Genomic DNA, 16553 nt, shown 5'->3' on the forward strand with positions numbered 1-16553 from the left:
TTTGGCCAAGTTTTGTAAAAAAGTTAAAAAGTTAAAAAGTTAATAATATTCATCAAAAGTTAACAATTACGGTTGCACAATTTTCAATTCGAATTTTTCTTTACAAATCAATTTTTACAATTTTTATTACACATTTTTCCATAAAAAGTCAAAAAGTTAACCCAAAAACATCCATATTTTCAATCTCAATTTTTTAATCCAAAAAGATAAAAAGTACACTTATTTAGGACACCCCAAACAACCCCTTTGTGTCTGCCATAAGTGAAAGATGTGGCATGAGACGCAATTTTTATGCGAGTTTAATTATTTTGATTTGTTTCTATTTAAATATATTTTTTTGGATACAAAATTCATGCTTTTTGCCAAAAAATAGAGAAACTATTGGTGAGCAGATAGTAGATTTTTTTTTTTTTTTTTTTTTAATTTTTTTATTTATCAGAAGAAAAAGGTGTTCATTAGTGATATCATTGCAACTCCTAAATATTGGTGTGTAGGTCAGATTTATCATAACTCAAAGAAAGAGACCTACCACTGAGGTAAGAAAAGAATACATTAACTTCCAGCATAAGACATAAAGTCACGGTCAAAATACAATGCAGTCAACTTTATGATCGAAGTGAGTAGACAAAAGATTAGTTACGCAACTTTGTACAATTAATTTGGACAAAAATATTTTAGACACCCTCGGAAGCTAGCTAATGTCTAGATTATCGAGGCAGGCCCAATGTAAAATCTCAAGCTGTTTACCAAATGATCACGAAAGTAAAAAAATAAGCAAACAATAGATTAGCTTCGGTATGTAAAAAAAAATCGGTGGAATCGGTCAATTGATCTAATTCAGTCTAAACTGTTGGACTAGTCTAATTTTTATTAGCTTTGGTTATGGTTTTGGTTTTGAAAATAACGGAATTATTCAAGTCGGTTCAGTTTCCAATTTCAAGACTTTGGTTACGATTTTGACCTGAACTAGATCATGATATATTTGTTTATTATTTTTTAATATTTTTATTGTAAAAATTAAAATATAAAAAGTTTCTTATAAGATTTGAAGCCTTCCTTGTGAAATTGATAAATTCTAACTAACTTAACCAAATTAATTATCGTTAATTTGTTTACTAACATAAAATATATATCATATTTATTGTTATATTAAATTTCTAGAACCGTAAAACCGAATTGAATCAAATCAATTTTTATAGTTCTATATTGGTCCAGTTCCACAGTTTAACAGTTCGGTTATAATTTTAATTTTTCTGGAGCAGATTCTTACTATTCGGTTCCTAATTTATTTTAAAATTGAATCAATCCAATCTGCATGCACCCCTAAATTAGTTGCGCGACATTTTACAATTAATTTTGAAAAAAATAGTTTGGACACAACAGCTTTGTACTATTAATTTTGAAAACAGAAGTGGACCAAAAGCTTTTCGGCTTGATCAAATGGCGTTCGGATCCTCTCCAGCTCTTCTCTCTAGCCCTTCCTCCGGTCAACGGTCAGTATTTGGCCACATCACCCCTAACTAAATCTACGACTTAGATCAGCTTAAAAAAAAAAATTCAAAAACAGAGGCAAAACGTGAAAGAGGAAAGAGGATCTAGAAACAAAAAGAAAAAGAAAAAAGTGAGAGGTTTCGGAATTAAGACCCTATTGCTTGAAACAAACATAAACTGATAGAGAAACTATGATCTGAATAAAAAAACAACAGATCTTATAGCTTCTTGTATTTTTTTTTTCCTCAACAACAACTAGCATTGTTCAACTCAGAGATGACCATGAAACCCCACAAATTTTGGTAAATTGATGGAGTTTTTTTGGCCTTTATATGATGATGACATGAAATTTCTGGCCTCTCTTTGGTGGAAGGGTTTTTGGTGGGTTGAGTGAAGTGGTTACTATTGATGGATTTGGAGATTTGCAAAGAAGGAAATTATGAGTTGGGTTTTTTTAAGAGTTTGAAACAGAGAGAGAAAGAAGAAGAACAGAGAGGGTAGAAAAGAAAGAAGCTCACAATCAGCAATCTAAAAAGTACATGGCTGTAGTGAGAGAAAGGGAAGAAAAACAGAAAATAAGAATAGAACTAAAATAGTATATATGTATGTATGTATGTATGTATCAAATGCAAAATTAAGAAAGAAGAGATGGAGAAAGGAAGAAGATCAAAAGCAGAGCATCCATGGAAGATTAATTAAGAGGGGAGACAGAGAGAGAGAGGGTTTTCATGTTTTGCCTCTGTTTTTGAAATTTGGTTCTTTTTTTTTTTTTTTTTAAGCTAATCTGAGCTGTACCATCGGCAGTTTCTCTCAACAATACATATATTTTGCTACATATATTCATTGAAGAATAAACAGAGCAATCCTAGAAATACTTGGCCTTCAAATATCCACTTCCTCCATTCCTTCTCATCTCATATATATATATATATATGTTCATATAATTTCTTTGTTTTGTTCATACTCTCTCTCTCTCTCTCACACACACAGTACACAGAAATAGAGCAATCCCAAGAACACCTTCTTTCAAACAAACCACAAATACCCTCTCTCAATGGTGCATGATCAGAGTAGCCTTGTTGGTCAATCTAAGAGTAGCCTTTTGGGTTTAATTTGTGAGTCACAATTCAATGTTCGTTCGCAAGAAAAACATGGACTGTAGCTGTGCTGTGGTGGAGATGTGGTTATATAGTGGTGGTCGACTTGGATTCGCTGCCGTCGATGTCACAAGATGGAGTCGCCAAAGCTCAAGTGAATGGGAAGATATGGGAGGAAGGTCTGTTTTGCTGTGTGTTGAATGAAATTCAATTTTTTTTTTTGGTTAGCTAATCTGATCTGAGCTGTAGATTTGGTTAGGGGTGACGTGACCAAATCCTAGCCGTTGACCGGAGGGAAAGTTGGAGAGAAGAGCCGGAGAGGATCCGAACTCAATAAAACGGAGGTTGTAGTTTGGGTTATAAATGAACAAAAATTATTTGTAAACAAATTTGAGCTTGACTCAGTAAAGATTTATTCAAATTTAGTTTATTAAATTTTATTGTGTTTGAATTTGAGCTTGAGCTCATTAAAAATATTAATAAATAAATTCAAACATATTAAAACCCCACTCATTAGTTGAGTCGTTTAATATTTATTTAAATAATAAAATAAATATTATATATATATATATATTAAATAATACAAACATATGCTATTTATATATTTAAAAAATATAAATGTAAATTATAACTAACTATAGATAATACATTTATATAATAGTAGTGGTAGATATTATTATTTTGGTAAAATTGCATATATAATTGTATATTTAAAGTTTTAATTGTAACTTTAGTTTCATACATGAGTATGAATTTATAATTTTTTTAGTTCGTCAAGCCTAAGCGAACTCAGCTCGAGCTCGGTTCGTCAAATTTTTATTGAGCTTGAGCTTAAACTAGTTAAAATCTTAAACAAGCCCAAACATACTAAAACTCGGCTCGGCTCGGCTCGTTTGTAGCCCTAGTTGTAGTCTATTGCTAAATGAAAATAATTTAAAATAGGATAAATTACAATTATAGTCCTTAAAATTTAACACTTTTTTCGTTTAAGTCCTTAAAATTAATTTTTGTCAATTAAGTCCTTAAAGTATATTAAATTTGAATTAATTTAGTTATGAAAATAATATAAAAATAAAACATACACCCAAAGGTTATAAAAAATTGTTATAAGGTCCAAATGCTAATTTATTGATAATTTAATTAACATCCGTCTGTATTTTAAAATTAGTAGCTGAGTCTGATTTCATAATTTTGCTAATATTAATATAAGAGTATTAAATACACTAAAGAAGTCGAACATGATAATTTAAATAATAGTACTACACTACAAATAATTATCGAACAAAATAATACTCTTTAGGTTATTAAAAGAACTTAACAAAAATTTTAAAGAAAATCAGCAAGAAATTATATATGAAGTTCAACATCTATTATAGAAATGTAAGTAATTAGCTGTTGTAAAAATTAAACAATAAAATAATACAAATAATTATCTTTATCCTCAAAAGGAAACTTTCTAAAGGAATCTTTTGAATTAATACTACCATAAAAACTAAAAAATGGATCTAAATAATTATAGTATAGAAAAATTATAAATACTGATGGAATAAGAAAAAGACAATGACATTAAATATAAAATAATATTAAAAATAGTCAAAAAAATAAAATAAAATGAATAATTAAGTATTGAAAGAAATAAATAATATTATAATAGAAATAGAGAAAGACATATATGAGCAATTAAGGTTAAATAGTTTGGGAGAAATTTACCAATTCTAAAAACACATACGCAGAGGGTAATTAAGTTAACAAATAATTAAAATACGAGACTTATAACAATTTTATATAACATTTGGGCTTATGGTTTATATTTATATTATCTTCAAGAGTAAATTGATTCGAATTTAATATTTTAGGGACTTAATTGTAACACCCCCAAAAATAATACAGTAAAATCAACTCATAAACGGAAGAATAATAGAAATAAGATACTTTCATTCATCAGAGTTAATTTACAAAAGTCAACACATGCGATATACATTCACAAATGCTCATCTTGAATCTACAGCATATGTTGCAATGTTAAGAGAATTTAAAATTAAACATATAGTCATATGCCCTATAGGCTTACATCTTTCCACATCATTGCTTGGTTACACAAAAGTAAGCTTAGCTTAATACAATCCAAGCCCTTGGCTATACGAAAGAATATAACAAAATAAAGAAGCTCTTGCTCCCAAAAGTCCCTCCAAACTATTGCCCTGGCGGAGGCATATCTCCAACACCTGAAAATGGTTTTGTAACGCCCTAAAAAATATGATATAATCATTCATTCACAAGATTTATAGACATAATAGAAATGTTATATTTTTATTCATCAGAGTCTTCTTTACAAAATGTATTACATGCATTACATTTTCATAAATGTTTATCTTAAAATTATAGCATGTAATTCTAACTGATAACAACAAAGTGAATGCCCTACGGGCTTACCGCTTTCCAAGTTATCACTTGGTTACAACAAAAGAAGAGTCCTAACTCTTTTACATATAAAGTCCTCGGCTTGAATTTACATTGAACACAAAACAAAATATACAAAAGTGGAGCCTTCAGCCCCTGAGCTTCCCAAGCTATGACCTTGAAGGTGGCATGTCACCTGTACCTGAAAATGGTTCCCCAAGTAGGGTGAGCCAAAGCCCAGTAGAGATATGCTAAACAATATATAAGAATTAACTAAAATATCAGCATCAGATAAATGTGCAATATTCTTAACCAACACATATCCTTTTCAAGGTCATTCAACATAGATAATCAATATCTCAAATTTATTTCCATTTTTCCATTTCGGGTGGATCAATTAACCAAATTCCATTATTATCAAAGCAACCAAAATGAGATTACAACTCAATGGTTCACAATCCATTACATTCATCAATCCAATACTTCTATTTCTTACCATTTTACGGAACCATATATGAGGGAACTGATACCCATAAATATATAAGATTTCGGAACTTTCACCCTAGATACTCCGGCCAACTTAATTATCAATGGAGTCCATCCCCTATCTCCTCCCAAACCATGGAGTATATCCCCTATCTCCTCCCAAATAATAATACATATACAATGTATTTAAACACTTTGTCATATACAATGACTAATCAAAACACATATTCAATGGTTTAATCAAACCGTCATATTCAATGACATAATTCAATTGATTAGTTTCAATCATCCTAATTCTCATGCAGTTTCTACAATAATCACAGCTATCCTCCACTGATAGCCCAAAATAGATATTTCTAAATAGATAAATAAATCTATCAACAGATAATGTATCAACTTTTTCATAAGTGTGTGATTTATCAAATCAAACTACACCATTCAATCACATTTTCCCCCAATTTCATAATTTCTAAACCAATTTCATTATTTACACAAATAGTTGATTCAACTCAACTTAGGGCAATTTTTCCCTTTTTCCAAAATATCAACCCATAGGTCTAAATCTTACCATTTCAACAATAGAGAACCTCATACACAAACCCCCAAGGTTACTTTGTAAATCAACATGAAAACCCCCCTTTAGTTTAGAGCCCAAACCTTAACTTTTACCAAAATCTTCCCAAATCCCATCATTTATACAAAATGACAAATATCTAGGTTAAAGCTCATATTAAAGAGTAGAATATCCCTACCTCAAAGTTAGGAGAGCAAAGGAGAAGATGGAAGAAACTTTGAAGATGACCAAACTCCACATTTTTCAGATCAAATGAAAGCCCACGCAATTCTCTATCTTTTTAACAAAGGGGGTAGAGAGACCCAAGATCATGGAAGATTTGTAGAGAGAGTATGTTTTAGAGAGAGAGATAGACGGACTAGGGTTTTGAGTGAAAAAGAGACCAAAAAGTGATATAAAATCACGCTGCTGGGAACTGATATATGTAGTCCTCACTTGAGCGAAGGAGTCGTCGCTCGAGCGACCAGACACAACAATGACCTCGCTCAAGAGAAAAAAGCTTCGCTCGAGCGTAGAATGCAAAGCTTCAGGTCTGCCACAAATGCAGATGCACGCTCGAGCGCAAGAAGTCTTGCTCGAGTGAAGAAACAATTTCACAAGGCTCGCTCGAGCATAAGAAGTCTCGCTCGAGCGACACACTTTCACCTTCCTAGAAAAGCTACGTTTGGGAGAAAAACCTGAAGACCCTCATTTCTCGCTCGAGCGCAAGAAAGTTCGCTCGAGCGAAGAAGCAAACTATACAAGGCTCGCTCGAGCGCAATAAGCCTCGCTCGAGCGAAGAGGCCAAAATCTGGACAACAACCATTTGTACCAATGGACAACCAACGTATTCCAAACTTGCCCAAGAGGTCCCAAAACTCAAATTCAAAGAATTAAAGGGAGGAAACAAGACATAGACAACAACATACAATCACGGAACCCGAGTCCAGAACACAATAAAAGTCGGGATAAGACCGGGATCGCTATAGGTTTCCCAAATAGGGTGAGCCAAAGCCCAACAGGAATAATCTAACACAATATATGAGATTTAACAAAGATATAAGGACAACGTGCATATACAATGCCAATGCCAAAACATTCACATGTTATATAATCATAAGGTAATAAGTTCATATTTCGATTCATTTTCCTTCTATTCATTTCAAGTTCTTTTATTCTTCTCAATTCATGAGTCAATTTCATTAGCTTTCAACAATCTAACTGAGACTACAACTCAGTGGTTTTCTAATTCAATACACTACCACACAAACACTTCAAATCTGCCATTTTACGAAAATTTCGTCCGCGGGATCGGTAGCCATGTATACACAAGATTTTGGGACTTTCACCTTGGATACTCCGGCTGACTTAATTTCAATGGAGTCCATTCCCTATCTCCTTCCAAACAATGGAGTACATCCCCTTTCTCCTCCCTAATATCATACATATACAATGTATTTAAAACATAGTCATATTCAATGACAACCAACAATAAATTAGTTTTAATTTACCTAATCCTCATACATTTTCTACAACAATCATAGCTATCCTCCACTAATAGCCCAATACATATATTTCTGAACAGATATACAATCTTCTCAATAGAAAAATTATTCAAATTTCCATAAGTGAGAGACAACACGTGTCCAACTCCACCATTTACATCAATAATCATTCAATTGCACATTATCATCATCAATTTTAGTTATTTGCACAAAATAACAATTTGACCCATCTAGGGTAAAGCTCCCTCTTCCATATATCGATACAAGCGCCAAAATTAACTATTTTGCCACCGTAGAACCTCATAATCGAACCCCATAAATCATTTATTTCACATTCACTAAAACCCCTCTTTTTACTTCACACCCAAACCCTAGATTTGTTCAAACCACTCCCAAGTTCACCAGTGTTACACAACTACAAATAACTAAGCTAAAAATCATATGAAAGTGTAGAAAATCCCTACCTCAAAGAGAGAAGATAAGTCAAGGAAGGATGAAGCTTCAAAGACGCTGAAACCGAAGTCTATTTGGATCAAAATAGAGATCTTGAGATACTTACTCTTTTTAACAAAGGCGAAAGGGTCTAGAAATCACTAGAACTAGATGAAAACCTAGAGAGAAGGTAAGTTTAGAGAGAGAGAGAGTCTCAACTTTAGGGTTTTGAAGGAAATAGATATGAAAAAGTGAAGTAAAAAGTCATTTTCGCGATCTGATATACGCACAGTCCGCTCGAGCGTAAAAAGTGACGCTCGAGCGTAGAAAACACACATCTAGTAGTTTTGCAGGCAACAGACCAACGCTCGAGCGCCCACCCGCTCAAGCGTAGGAAACACCGCTCGAGTGTAGAAAACACTCTCCCAGTAGTTTTGCAAACCTACAAAGTACTGAGATTTTGCAAAGCCCGCTCGAGCGCAAGAAGTGATGCTCAAGCGGAGGAACAAAATTCTGGGCAACAAAGTTTGAAAAAAACAAGCAACCAACTTGTCCCAAACACAACCGCAACAACTCGATAACCAAAATAGAGGGAAGACAAGGGAAACATGATATGAATAACCATTCAAAACCAAAAACCCGGGTTCGGGATGCAACAAGTGCCGAGTCAAAACCGGAATCGCTATATTAATTGACAAAATTGAAACTTTAAAGACTTAAACAAAAAAAGTGTTAAACTTTAGAGACTATATTTGTAATTTATCCTTTAAAATAATTATTTTTTTTAGTGTAAATTACAGTCACCTCCCCTAAGATTTCATATAGTCTCCTGTACTTTTTCTGAAATTACCCTGACTTCCCTTGAGGTTTATTTTTAATTTGCAGGCTAATCCTATCCCGTTAGTTAATTTTTAGTTTGACTAATGATTTTTTTTTTCTTTGGGTAAAAGTTATTATTAGATTAGCACATAGGGGATTTCAGTTTTGTTTGTATAATATTTGAAGTAATTTTTTTGTAAATTAAGAATAAAAAAAATCAATTAATCATTTTTTAGGTAAATAAATTAGTATAAATTATTGAAGCCAAATGAGAAATACAAGAATTTGTATGTTTGTAATGCAATAAATTATATATATAGTTAAACCATGTGAGTATTTAGAAATAAATTATTTAATACTACTCAAATAAATAAATGTAGTGTCCTAATTTGTTTTTTATTAATTTAGATAGTGAGACTTATCAATTTATCTTTGGTTTTTTTAAAGATAACTGAATTGCATGATGTCAAGTATTGATTAAAAATTACCAAATAACTTCTTTTATATTTATGTAATTTTGTTTTAATTTGTTTAATCATTATTTTTGTAGTGATCAAAGCCACAAATATCAAAACTTGCATACGATAACATTACCCTATATATATATATATAAAATTAAACCATATGGTCACGCTTGTTTCGCGGTGTAGGAGGCAGGATTGGACTAACAACGCTATAGGTCCCACCCACAACGCGTTTAGCGATGGTTTGGGTGAGCCGATTCATACTTCAAACGGCTTGCTAATCACCCTCAGTAGGGAGATTAGTTTGGCTGAGAAACAAGTGGGATTAGGAAAACAATGGGCAGATTCGGTCTAATCGGTCGTCTGCCCGGACATCCCCCTAGACATCCAGCTGATTGACATGAACAATGCCTCTTTTTTTTTCTTTTTTGTTTGTTTGTTTGTTGCATTTGCAACTTGTTATTTAAAAAAAAAAAATTATATATTTTTTAATATAGAAATTATTTTTTTTAATTTTTTATAAAAATAATTTAACAATCCCATCACTAACCCATCTTCAACACTATATGGTCAAAACAAACCCACTTTCACCTAATCTTCTCACTAATAATCCACACATTAACAATCTCTTCATTAACCATCCCATCACTAACAATCCCACCCAACTTAATCCGCCAAACAAACGTGGCCTATGAGTATTTAGAAATAAATTATTTAATACTATTCAAATAAATACATACAATTTTCCACTTTGATAAATAAATTATTAATACATGTGGTAATCAAACCCATGTGAGTATTTATAAATAAATTATTTAATATTATTCAAATAAATAGATGAGAGTGTGTACTATATGTAGACACCCTATTTTGATCGGCCCTAAGACTTTGGCACTTTCTTTTACTACCCGATGATGAAAATAAGAATATATTACCTTAACAAAATTCTCAGTAACAAAGATAGAATTTGAGCTTTAATCCCAACCTACGCATGTTTTAGCCAAATTATTTTACACCATATATTCTATTAGTTTATTAGTATTGTACATAAGTTGGTATAAATTATACATTTTAAATTTTTATAATAAAATAAATTAAATAAAAAAATTGGTGTCTGTCGTCACCCAGCTACTAAACATATATATATATATATATTATTGTTATTATTTTATTATTTACATTCAGTGGTGCGTTACCACCATGCACTCTCATTATAAAATTACTGTGCATACTTTGAAAAAAACCTCTCCTTCACCGTTCCATCTTTTGTTTGTTTGTGTGGGACCATGAAATATCCTCTCACATGGATTGTAGAGATCCAACAAAGAGATGAACTTGATCCTTGGGTATCTGGAAAGATGAGCATGATTGGCGCCACCCAACTAGGGTTGCCGACCGGAGGCACTCCTGTGCTAAAGTTAGTTCTTTGATTGAAAGAATGAAGCTATAGAAATCAAGAGTGTTGCTGTGTAGTGTAGGGAGAGAGCATATACCTCCTCTTCTGGGATGTCCCCCCTTTATATAGATGAGGGGTGTGATATTTGTTTGGGCTGGACCCACTGTAGGCCTTGTTTGGGTTAACCCCAATAAGCTTATATATATATATATATATATATATATATATTTTTTTTTTCTAGTTCCCACAATTGCCCCAAAACTTTCATTGTCTGTAGTAAAAGGAATGAGAGTTTTTCTTGCCGAGTTACGCTGTTCAAATAGCTGTTAGGTTTTTTGATAAAGAACACTCTGGATAAATGAATAAAATGTATGAATGAATGACTGCATGAATGCGTGTATGCTTGAATGTATGTATAAATGTACGTATGTCTTGAATGTATGTATCAATGTATATATGTCTATCATAGAATGGAGGGGGGTGAGCTAAAACCCAAGAAGGAATATAGTATAGAGAGGTTAAATAAAGGATGACAATCATAGGATGAAATTATATCATATGAGTTCCAAACAAATCATAATGATGGGCCACGATATTGTTAAACCCAGGCAAAGGCCGTAGGCTGCAGTATTATGACCCCCAGACGAGGGTGTATGCTACGGTATTATGACCCTCGGACAAGGGTGTAGGTCGCGGTATTATAACCTCCGGGCGTAGGTGTAGGCCGCGGTATTCTAACCCTAGGGCATGGGTGTAGACCTTTGCTGATGGCCCTCCGTGCCGAGTGCGAAGATTACGCTATACTCGGAGACTTTTGCTGATTTTAAGTGTCGATCAAGTGCTAATTTTGCAAGGATTTTGAATAATGCATGATGTGTCAGTGATGACCTATACCGAATGAGGTAGACATGTTAATCACAAATAATATTGCTCCACTTGTAAGGAATTGCCAAGTAGATATTGGGCCAACTATTTAATTGCCGAGTAAATTTTGAGCCAATTAGCAGTGCTCGGTTTGCATTTAGTCCAATGTAGACTTGCCCCATTGCTTTCGAATGACAGGTGTTAGTCGGAAGGAAGGCAGCCCATTTCCCTATGTTACGGGGCAGATTCGGCTTTGATAAAATGACGGGACGCAAAAATATGCGAACTGCCGATTGCCAAATGCAAACGGTCGACTGCCAAGTGTGTAATGTATTGCCCCAAAACTAGCGCTTGCTTGGAGCGATGTGAAAATGAGTGGGAGTTTGTAACTCAAGTAAATTTCTTTGTAATGTTTGTACCAAGTTGGCCGAGTATGCATGCATATCAGAGGTGCCGAGATGATGATCAGCTAATGTGCTCCAATTGGAAAGCAGAAAATTGACTAAGATGTCCCAGTGGGCAATAAATGGTGAAGGTAACATAATGAATGATCGGGGAAGACAGAGGATTATTTCCTAGCCCCAAGATTGGGTATGATGTGACCGTTGATTTTGCATTTAATGTTTCCAATTGGCCAATGTATTGAGCTTGATATGCTACTCAGAATTTGCATAATTAGACCGTACGGATGTGTTCAGAAGGGTCCAAATAATTTGAAATGACTATGGGATCACGATAATCAGACTCCTGATGGCGTAATTGTAGCCAAAATAGAACTGAGAGCTCAAATTAGCAGGGTGTAATTCAACCGCGAAGCATAGGATAATTCCTCTATTGGTTGGTTGGTCGTCTTCTCCAACAGACCACTTCACTTTCTATGCAAACTTTGATCGGCTCGTATGGCTTCGTTTTAGCTCCGATTTTGACGCGGTTTGTGGCGTTGGACTTGTCTCAATGAGGACTTCACGCTGGTTTGGTCAAAACTTGATTTCGTCAATTTTGAAAATTTTAGTTTTCTAAAAAGTTAGTTCGTTCCGCAACTACCAACGACCTTTGGTTAGTTCTTGGCTCCTCGGGTTGGTGGGTTTGGACTCCTTGAATTGACATGAATCCGCTAGTATTTTCAGATGTGGATTTCAGTAAGCCGAGATGCTAGTATTATGCCTAGATACTAGTGCCAAATAATGTGCCAAATAATACTGAGTTGCCAAATAATATGCCGAATAATACTGGGTTGTCGAATAATGTGCCGAGTAGCAATGTTAGCCAAATAAGAATTGTGGTGTACTGTTTTGCCGAATACTGTTGCCGAAGCCGAGTTGAGAATATGCAGAGTTGATAATGTTAATCAGTTGGTAATATGTGGAATGAAAAGTTGAACTTCGTAGATTTGCTGAGCAATTTGCTAAGTCGCGGTAGTGCTGGAATGCAATTGCATGATCTCGCTGTAACGCTGCCGAGTAGCCTCGTTGAATTGCCGAACAGCTCCATTGTTCATAAACTTATGATCGGCAAGTCCGTAATGGCATTTATGCGAATTTCAATAGGTTGGTAGCTATGTGGCATGACTGTGGCATTGCCGAATAACCAATGTGCTGTCGAGGGTGGCGAGTGAGCTTCAATGAACTTGCAGGCTGATGGGCCAATGGCGACGTTGACTAAGGGATGTTGCCGAGTAATGTTGCTAGTAATGATGTTGCCGAATTGCGGAGTCATCCATTGGCTTGATGGAGGTAATTTGGTTCTTTGCTGTTGTCATACCGCAGCGTATATAATGAACTGGCAACTCTTGGATTTCTTGCCTTAACGAAGCCTCTTAGTTGGATTATTTTCTTTGACTTGACTTGCTGAAACCTCTCGGTCGGCAAGTTGGCAACTTCTTTTGCTGGCCAAAACGTGACTCTAGTGCTTCCTTTCGATCTTGAGCATTACTTCAGCAGAGCCTCACTTTGGCAAAGTTAGCGAGGTGCATGTTGGTTCCCATTATTTTCGTAGCAGAAATTGTGCACACTCATCTGCAATTCGTGAGCCTTTTCTTCTTGGGATGAGTTATGGAAGTATCTTGTAGAAAGAGAGCATGGAAACCCATTTGTTGTTATCATTTGAACTCTGCTCCTCAAGATATGCAACTGTCACAAGTTTCTAGCACCAATACATGCAATGTATAATATATAAATCAACTCCAAAAAATGCTGATTTCCGAGTTTGACTATTGCAACCCGTTGAATCTCAATGTTGCTTAGAAAAAATAATTAATTATGGAGCAAGATTTTTTCAAAAGTAAGTTCAAATATTAAAATAATTATGCGTTGAGTAAGCAATGTTGGCCGAATAATGATACCGAGCCGATTTGATGTAGGGAATGGAGAAATTTGATGGTATAACAGAGGCAAATTTGATGCTTCGATGCATGGGTGTGCCGAACAATTTGGTGTCCTCACGGCTGCTGTATTGTATTTTATTTATTTATGTTTTGGTTGATATATATTTATTGTTTTTTTTTTTGTATGCACATATATCTATAAATTTGGTCAAGTCATTCAATAAAGGTTGGACACCACCTGTGAGTCTAAATGTATAAGATAGAATAAATAAATTGAGTTTGGTTGAACAATTTTGTTGAATTGCCGAAAAGATGCTCTATTTAAGAAAAGTGAAACCCATTTGTAGATAGAGAAAATGGAGATGCAAAAGTAGACTATGAATTTTATGTTGTTTTAAAACTTTTAATGAGAGTCATAGTGAACAAAAAGCTCCATTTTGTAAGCACAAACATATGTATATCCAAACCAAGAACCAATCTAAAAATAATTTTCAGAGAGCAAGATCAAGAGGGTTGTTAAAGTTTTACTTACAAGAACATGTTTGCTCTTCTCTTCGTTGACCTCTTGCAGACGTTTCCTACAGACGGCGCCAATTGTGAGATCATGAAATATCCTCTCACATGGATTGTAGAGATCCAACAAAGAGATGAACTTGATCCCTGGGTATCTGCAAAGATGAGCATGATTGGTGCCACCCAACCGGGGTTGCCGGCCGGAGACACTTCGATGACAAAGTTAGTCCTTTGATTGAAAGCATGAAGCCATAGAAATCAAGAGTGTTGCTGTGTAGTGTAGAGAGAGAGCACATACCTCCTCTTCTAGGATGCCCCTTTTTACATAGATGGGGGGTGTGATATTTGTTTGGGCTGGACCCATTGTAGGCTTTGTTTGGGTTAATCCCAATAAGCTGATATATATATTTTTCTAACTCCCATAGTTTGCTATGTTTTTTGTTTGTTTGCTATGTTTGTAGCCTATAAAAGGATGGAGCAGGAATGCAAAAAGGAAAGAATGAGAAAAAGAGAGAAAGAATTGGTGCGAGAGAGCTCAGAAAGAGAGACAGAATTGAGAGAGATTGAAAAGAAAATCCGAGAAAAGAAAGAAAAGAAGAAAAAAAAAAAAGAAAGAGAGAAAAAAAAATTCTTAAATATTTTATTTTTTTGAATCAAACATTTCTTTCCATTCTCTTTATTGCCTTTTCACCAATACACCATTCAAAAAATCAACCACTAAAGTTGAAATTCTGAATTTTGAATTGAGAATTGATAACACAATCCACAACCTTGAGAGTGATCAAAAGAAAGATTGACAATTAAAATAAGAGGACTGCTATTAGCACTTGCATATTTTCTTAGGATCCCCCACTTCTTTGAACACCCACCTAACAAAATGAGTTTTCTCCATTTTCTTTTTAAACCCCACCTTAATACCAACTATATCCTTTCCCCAACCCAACCACTGTCACCCCCAACCACATCCTTTCTTCGCCATCCCTATCTCCAGCGACCAACCTGCAACATGAGTAAAAAAATAAAAATAAAAATCCACACAAGAAGAAAATAAAATATGATGCAATCCAAAATCCATGAAAGAGTACAAAGAGATCTCAATATAGAAAAATAGCATCCAAACCCCAACATAAACAGATGTGAAGTTGAATTAAAACCCTACTCAGTTTCAACGAATGAGATTTTCTCATTGGTGGTAGAAGTAAGGTCGACAGTGGGAGGCGCTGTGGTACCGTTGGGTGTAGATCTAGAGGCAGCTCTGGACTTGACAACGTCGAGCATGCATCTGCTAATCTTGTTGGAGTAGATTTGGAGGATCTGGATGTTATTTCATCAGCAGAGGCAGAGGCAGAGGCGACGACAAAGGCCTTGTCCTCAATGCGGTGGGCAGTGGCGTCAGCCTCATCGTGGTACATGGATCTGTAGTGCTTGGAGAGGACGGAAGGCTCGAAGAGGGTTTCGATGGGGCAATTGACGACGGCGTCGTGAGTGCACTGCGACGGAGGCCATATGTTGAAAGATATGTTGGCCATTTTCTCTCGTTTTTTGGACTCTTTAGGGTTCGGTGTCGGCCATTGTTGGGGGTTGTAGTTCTTTTTGTGATGGTGGGGTGGAGGGTGGTCAGATTTGGTGATGGCGAAGAAGTTGCTGACCGGAATGGAGATGGAGATGTGTTGGTTTGTGTTTGGGGGTTAGGTTAGGTTAGGGTTAGGTTTAGGGTTAGGATTGGAGGGATAGAGATGGGGTCAAAAAATGGAAATTGATGTTAAGATAAAATTGTAATAAAAAAATATAAAAAAGATAGGGTCCACAGAAAAAAAGTAGGGGCATTTAGCAGTCCCCTTAAAATAATTCATCATTTTCTCCAAAGGTAAATTTTTATAATTTTCTCATTTATTTTCTTTCTACTTCTCCTTTTTTAAATATGTGATATAAATATGCGATTTAGGTTTGTTAAAAATATTTTTCTTATTTTAAATATGTGATTTAGATTGTTAAAAATGATTAGCTGAATCACCTAATGTAATTTGTTTACTAAGTGTATATATATTTTTTGGTGCAGTGGTGGGGAAAACCACCACGCACATCATGTTTCATAAAATAAAAAAATATAAAAGCTTTCTAAGCTTTCTTTACTGATCCTAGTGTTTAAATATTATCTGCGGGGAAATTCAACACAAGGCTTGGTTTGGCTCGGTGGTTAAGGTTCTAGA

General features: G+C 34.6%; 1 long non-coding RNA gene across 1 annotated transcript; it reads right to left on the reverse strand.

Annotated features, from left to right (window-relative positions):
- Nucleotides 1-4879: 4879 nt before the first annotated feature.
- LOC145795389 (uncharacterized) lies at nucleotides 4880-16169 on the reverse strand. The gene is made up of 3 exons (XR_014336256.1): nucleotides 15503-16169; nucleotides 14363-15342; nucleotides 4880-5190 (listed from the first exon to the last, which is right to left on the reverse strand). It is a non-coding gene; the product is annotated as an uncharacterized LOC145795389 (long non-coding RNA).
- Between the last annotated feature and the right edge of the window lie 384 nt (nucleotides 16170-16553).

This window comes from Camellia sinensis, chromosome 7 (genome assembly GCF_055761805.1).
Source record: "Camellia sinensis isolate YWXY chromosome 7, ASM5576180v1, whole genome shotgun sequence".
NCBI classification, from domain to species: domain Eukaryota; kingdom Viridiplantae; phylum Streptophyta; class Magnoliopsida; order Ericales; family Theaceae; genus Camellia; species Camellia sinensis.